Source organism: Lissotriton helveticus, chromosome 11 (genome assembly GCF_964261635.1).
Source record: "Lissotriton helveticus chromosome 11, aLisHel1.1, whole genome shotgun sequence".
NCBI lineage: Eukaryota > Metazoa > Chordata > Amphibia > Caudata > Salamandridae > Lissotriton > Lissotriton helveticus.
Window position 1 is genome coordinate 451,429,492 of NC_136072.1, and position 7,104 is coordinate 451,436,595.

Consider the following 7,104-nt stretch of genomic DNA (forward strand, 5'->3'; position numbering starts at 1 on the left):
GGCGGTGCTCCACCGGTTCCAGGGGAGGCTCTCCCCAGCCTGGCTAGGGTTTGGAAGGTGGGACCGGGCCTGGGGCTTGTGCTCCGGCCGGCCGGCCCTGGGGTGCGCAAGCCCCCCGTCCCACAGGCCACCAGAGGGTCCGGGCGCTGGGGACGGGGCTCCACCGGGGCCCGGGGAGGCTCTCCCCAGCCTGGCTAGGGTTTGGAAGCTGGGACCTGGCCCGGGGCATGAACTCCATCTGGCAGGCCCCGAGGGTGCTGGAGCCCCCTGTCCTGCAAGGCAGTCGAGGGTCTGGGCGCTAGGATCCCTCTGGGCCTGGGGAGGCATTCCCCGGCCTGGCTAGGGTTCGGAACATGGGACCGTGCCTGGGGCTTGAACTCTGTCCGGCAGGTCCCGGGGTGCTGGAGCCCCCGTCCTGCAAGCCAGCCGAGGTTCCGGGCGCTGGGGACCATCGGGGCCTGCAGAGGCTCTCCCTGGCCTGGGGGTAGGGTTTGGAAGCTAAGCCCCAAGCCCGCCATGAGCCGGATGCCGTTTAGGCCCCGGTCGAGCGGGCGAGTGGATTTGTGGAGCCCTGGCCCCAGCCAAGCAGGTTCAGAGCCTCCCCGTGCCGGACTGACGCACCTGAGGGCCCACCGGAGGTCATGCCCGGGCCCCGGCAGCGCATGGGCAGCATATCCCCAGACCTGGTGACCTGGCAGACTGGGACCTGCTGGCACCCTGGCCCTGCCGAGCCCCAGTTCTCTCCCAGGGCTCCACAAATGCGACGACCAGATGGCCGAACTTCCCTGGAAGTCCCGATGAGGTGCCATTTGCCTCCCAGATCCCAGCGAGGGCTCCAGGAGGTCGGGTACTTTCACGCTTTGGGTCCCCTCTGTCACCTCGCGTGCAGAGTTTACAAGAAAGGAGGGTATTTTCCCTCCGGATTACTAGGGACAGGGTACGCCCGGACGCCCCTCCAAGGCTGGTGGTTCTCTGCCATGGGGACCAGATAGGCTATGCCTGGGTAACACCTCCCTAGGCCACCCGTGGCTTCCTTCCGCCAGGCCGACGGCATGTCAAATTGCCCAGGACGGGCTCCATGGCTCTTGGGCAGTCGTCCCCTGGGCGCCCGGGGCTCCATCCACCCCGGCGGCATGGAAAAGTGCCCAGGACGGGCTCCATGCGTCCCGGGCATTCGTCCCCCGGGCGTCCGGGGCTCCATCCAAGCTGACGGTATGGCAGAGTGCCCGGGTCGGGCTCCATGGTTTTCACGGTGGTCCTCCCCTGGGTGTCTGGGGGCTCCAGGCCGAAGGCATGGAAAAGTGCCCAGGACGGGCTCCATGCGTCCCGGGCATTCGTCCCCCGGGCGTCCGGGGCTCAATCCAGGCTGACGGTATAGCAGAGTGCCCGGGTCGGGCTCCATGGTTTTCACGGTGGTCCTCCCCTGGGTGTCTGGGGGCTCCAGGCCGAAGGCATGGAAAAGTGCCCAGGACGGGCTCCATGCGTCCCGGGCATTCGTCCCGGGACGGGGACGGGGACAGGGACAGGGTCGGGAGAGTCCAGGCGGCTTCACTTCCGTGTCCAGCCATCTGATCGCCCAGATTCCCTCGGCCATCTGGTCGCCCGGATCCCCTCGGGCATCTGGTCGCCCGCAACGCTTTCCTATAAGGGCGACCAGATGGCCGAACTTCCCTGGAAGTCCCGATGAGGTGCCATTCGCCGCCCGGATCCCAGCGAGGGCTCCAGGAGGTCGGGTACATTCGCGCCTTGGGTCCCCTCTGTCACCTCGCGTGCACAGATTACAAGAAAAGGGGGTAATTTTCCTCCGGATTGCTAGGGAGAAGGGTACGCCCGGACACCCCTCCGAGGCTGGCGGTTCTCTGCCATGGGGACCAGATGGGCTATGCCTGGGCAACACCTCCCTAGGCCACCCGGGGCTTCCTTCCTCCAGGCCAACCGCATGTCAAATTGCCCAGGACGGGCTCCATGGCTCCTGGGCAGTCGTCACCCGGGCGTCCGGGGCTCCATCCAGGCTGACGGCATGGAAAAGTGCCCAGGACAGGCTCCATGCGTCCCGGGCATTCATCCCCCGCGCGTCCGGGGCTCCATCCAGGCTGACGGCATGGCAGAGTGCCCGGGTCGTGATCCATGGTTTCCAGGGATGTCCTCCCCTGGGTGTCTGGGGGCTCCAGGCCGAATGCATGGAAAAGTGCCCAGGACGGGCTCCATGCGTCCCGGGCATTCGTCCCCTGGGCGTCCGGGGCTCCATCTAGGCTGACGGTATGGCAGAGTGCCCGGGTCGGGCTCCATGGTTTTCACGGTGGCCCTCCCCTGGGTGTCTGGGGGCTCCAGGCCGAAGGCACGGAAAAGTGCCCAGGACGGGCTCCATGCGTCCCGGTCACTCGTACCCCGGACGTCCGGGGCTCCATCCAGGCTGACGGCATGGCAGCGTGCCCGGTTCGGGCTCCATGGGTCCCGGGCAGCCCTCCCCCGGGCGTCCGGGGCTCCCACCTCCAGGCAGACGGCATGTCAAAGTGCCCAGGACGGGCTCCATGAGTCTGGGACAGTCCTCCCCCGGGCGTCTGGGACACCCGTCTCCATGAGGCCAACGGCATAGGCAAAGTACCCAGGACGGGCTCCATGGGTCCCGGGCAGACCTCTCCCCGGGCATCCGGGGCTCCCACCTCCAGGCCGACGGAATGTCAAAGTACCCAGGACGGGCTCCATGGGTCCCGGGCAGCTTCCCCCGGGCGTCCGGGGCACCCACCTCCAGGCCGACGGCATGTCAAAGTACCCAGGACGGGCTCCACGGGTCCCGGGCATTCCTCCCCCCAGGTCGTCCGGGCCCTAGAGCTCCGGTGGTCCAACCTGCGCCTGAGGCCCAGCCGGGGTCCAAGAGCCCTGCCTTGCGTGGGCAGGAAGTCAGGAAACCTACCGCGAAGGCTTGGGATGGATGGGGAGCTGGGAGTCCTTTCGATCCCGGCCATCTGGTCGCCCGCGATGCTTTCCAATGGGGCGACCAGATGGCTGGGCTTCCCTGGAAGTCCCGATGAGGTGCCATTCGCCTCCCGGATCCCAGCTAGGGCTCCATGAGGTCGGGTTCTTTTACGCCTTGGGTCCCCTCTGTCACCTCGCGTGCACGGATTGCAAGAAAGGGGGGTAATTTCCCTCCGGATTACTAGGGGCAGGGTACGCCCGGACACCTCTCCAGGGCTGGTGGTTCTCTGCCCGGGGGGACCAGATGAGATATGCCTGGGCAACACCTCCCCCGGGCGTCTGGGGGCTCCATTCTCCGGGCCAACGGCATGGCTCAATGCCCAGGACGGGCTCCACGTGTCCCGGACAGACCGCCCCTGGGCGTCCGGGGCACCCATCTCCAGGAGGCCAATGGGATGGCAAAGTACCCGGGAAGGGCTCCACGGGTCCCGGGCAGCCTTCCCCCGGGCGTCCGGGGCTCCCACCTCCAGGCCGACGGCATGTCACACTGCCCAGGACGGGCTCCATGGGCCCCGGACAGACCTCCCCCCGGGCGTCCGGGGCACCCATCTCCAGGAGGCCAACGGGATGGCAAAGTACCCGGGAAGGGCTCCACGGGTCCCGGGCAGCCTTCCCCCGGGCGTCCGGGGCTCCCACCTCCAGGCCGACGGCATGTCACACTGCCCAGGACGGGCTCCATGGGCCCCGGACAGACCTCCCCCGGGCTTTCCGGGGCACCCATCTCCAGGAGGCCAACGGGATGGCAGAGTAACCGGGAAGGGCTCCACGGGTCCCGGGCAGCCTTCCCCCGGGCGTATGGGGCTCCCACCTCCAGGCCGACGGCATGTCACACTGCCCAGGACGGGCTCCATGGGCCCCGGACAGACCTCCCCCGGGCTTTCCGGGGCACCCATCTCCAGGAGGCCAACGGGATGGCAGAGTAACCGGGAAGGGCTCCACGGGTCCCGGGCAGCCTTCCCCCGGGCGTCCGGGGCTCCCACCTCCAGGCCGACGGCATGTCACACTGCCCAGGAAGGGCTCCATGGGCCCCGGACAGACCTCCCCCGGGCGTCCGGGGCACCCATCTCCAGGAGGCCAACGGGATGGCAGAGTAACCGGGAAGGGCTCCATGGGTCCCGGGCAGCCCTCCCCCGGGCGTCCGGGGCTCCCACCTCCAGGCCGACGGCATGTCACACTGCCCAGGACGGGCTCCATGGGCCCCGGACAGACCTCCCCCGGGCGTCCGGGGCACCCATCTCCAGGAGGCCAACGGGATGGCAGAGTACCCGGGAAGGGCTCCACGGGTCCCGGGCAGCCTTCCCCCGGGCGTCCGGGGCTCCCACCTCCAGGCCGACGGCATGTCACACTGCCCAGGACGGGCTCCATGGGCCCCGGACAGACCTCCCCCGGGCTTTCCGGGGCACCCATCTCCAGGAGGCCAACGGGATGGCAGAGTAACCGGGAAGGGCTCCACGGGTCCCGGGCAGCCTTCCCCCGGGCGTATGGGGCTCCCACCTCCAGGCCGACGGCATGTCACACTGCCCAGGACGGGCTCCATGGGCCCCGGACAGACCTCCCCCGGGCGTCCGGGGCACCCATCTCCAGGAGGCCAACGGGATGGCAGAGTAACCGGGAAGGGCTCCACGGGTCCCGGGCAGCCTTCCCCCGGGCGTCCGGGGCTCCCACCTCCAGGCCGACGGCATGTCACACTGCCCAGGACGGGCTCCATGGGCCCCGGACAGACCTCCCCCGGGCGTCCGGGGCACCCATCTCCAGGAGGCCAACGGGATGGCAGAGTAACCGGGAAGGGCTCCATGGGTCCCGGGCAGCCCTCCCCCGGGCGTCCGGGGCTCCCACCTCCAGGCCGACGGCATGTCACACTGCCCAGGACGGGCTCCATGGGCCCCGGACAGACCTCCCCCGGGCGTCCGGGGCACCCATCTCCAGGAGGCCAACGGGATGGCAGAGTAACCGGGAAGGGCTCCATGGGTCCCGGGCAGCCCTCCCCCGGGCGTCCGGGGCTCCCACCTCCAGGACGAAGGCATGTCAAAGTGCCCAGGGCGGGCTCCACGGGCCCCGGGCAGCCCTCCCCCCGGGCGTTCGGGGCACACATCTCCAGGAGGCCAACGGCATTGGCAAAGTACCCGGGAAGGGCTCCACGGGTCCCGACCAGGCTTCCCACGGGCGTCCCGGGCGCCCTCCTCCAGGCCGACGGCATGTCAAAGTGTCCAGGACGGGCTCCATGGGTCCCGGGCAGCCCGCTCCCGGGCTCCCACCTCCAGGCCGACGGCATGTCAAAGAGCCCAGGACGGGATCCATGGGTCCCGGGCAGCTTCCCCCGGGCGTCCGGGGCACCCACCTCCAGGCCGACGGCATGTCAAAGAGCCCAGGACGGGATCCACGGGTACCGGGCAGTCCTCCCCCGGGCGTCCGGGGCTCCCATCTGCAGGCCAACGGCATGGCTCAATGCCCAGGACGGGCTCCATGGGTCCCGCGCAGGCCTCCCCCGGACGCGTCCGGGGCAACCATCTCTATGAGGCCAACGGCATTGGCAAAGTACCCGGGAAGGGCTCCACGGGTCCCGGGCAGGCCTCCCCCGGGCGTCCAGGGCACCCACCTCCAGGCCGACGGCATGTAAAAGTGCCCAGGACCAGTTCCACGGGGCTCCCTTCCCCGGGCCAAAGCATTCCAGAGTGCCCAGGACGGGCTCCACGGGTCCCGGGCGTCCAGGGCTCCCTTCCCCGGGCCAACGGCTTGTCCGAGTGCCCAGGACGGGCTACGGGCCCCGGGCGTCCGGGGCACCCTTCCCCGGGCCAGCGGCATGTCAGAGTGCCCAGGACGAGTTCCACGGGACCCGGACGTCCGGGGCTCCCTTCCCCGGGCCAACGGCATACAGGAGTGCCCAGGACGGGCTCCACGGGTCCCGGTCGTCTGGGGCTCCCTTCCCCGGGCCAACAGCTTGTCAGAGTGCCCAGGACGGGCTCCACGGGTCCCGGGCAGTCCTCCCCCCCGGGCCAACAGCAGGTCAGAGTGCCCAGGACGGGCTCCACGGGTCCCGGGCAGCTCCATGCCCAAACCCATTTGAAAACCCGCCGCAGCGAAGGGGTTATAGGCGGCCATCTATTCGAATGCACAAATGCATGCTGTGACATCGCATTCCTTTACAGCGAGATGCCTTGGCATCGCAAGTCAGTAGATCAACTTGATCTAGAGGACACACAAACTAAAGGCATAATACAATCTATTTTTCAAACTCCAACCTGCGCAACAGGAGGGAAAGTGTTGATATACTAGCCCCTTCAGTGCTAATGACGGCTCCTGCTCGTCACGATTCCAGTAGGGAAGGTGTTGGTACATTCCTTATGTTGGAGCGCCATCTAGAGCAAGTCCGGTAGATAATGTGTTTGCAATAGTAGCGCGCAATGCTTTCCAATGGGGCGACCAGATTGCCGGGCTGACATGGAAGGCCTGAGGTCCAGGGGAGGGCGGCCTCCCCATCCCGGGCGCTGTCCTTGGTCCTGCTGCGTGGCAGGGTGCCCGGGACGGGGTCCTGGAGGGCCCGGGGAGGCTTCCCCTGCGCCTCCGGGCTTGGGAGCCCAGGCTGGGTCCAGGGGCCCGGCCGGGCCCCGGGTCGGGTGCCACGGCCCTGGGCCCTGTCTCCCAGCCTGCCGCACTGCCAAGGGCCCGGAAAGGGGTTCCGGTGTGCCCGGGGAGCCTCCCCTTGCTTGGCTGGGTTCAGGAGCAGTGGCTAGGGCCCCTGAGGGCCCGGGGAGGGCGGCCTCCCCACCCCGGGCTCTGTCCTTGGTCCTGCTGCGTGGCAGGGTGCCCGGGACGGGGTCCGGAGGGACCGGGGAGGCGTCCCATGCACCTCCGGGCTTGGGAGCCCCGGCTGCGTCCAGGGGCCCGGCCGGGCCCCGGGTCGGTTTCTCCGGCCCTGGGCCCTGTCTCCCAGCCTGCCGCACTGCCAAGGGCCCGGGAAGGGGTTCCGATGTGCCCGGGGAGCCTCCCCTTGCTTGGCTGGGTTCAGGAGCAGTGGCTAGGGCCCCTGAGGGCCCGGGGAGGGCGGCCTCCCCACCCCGGGCTCTGTCCTTGGTCCTGCTGCGTGGCAGGGTGCCCGGGACGGGGTCCGGAGGGACCGGGGAGGCGTCC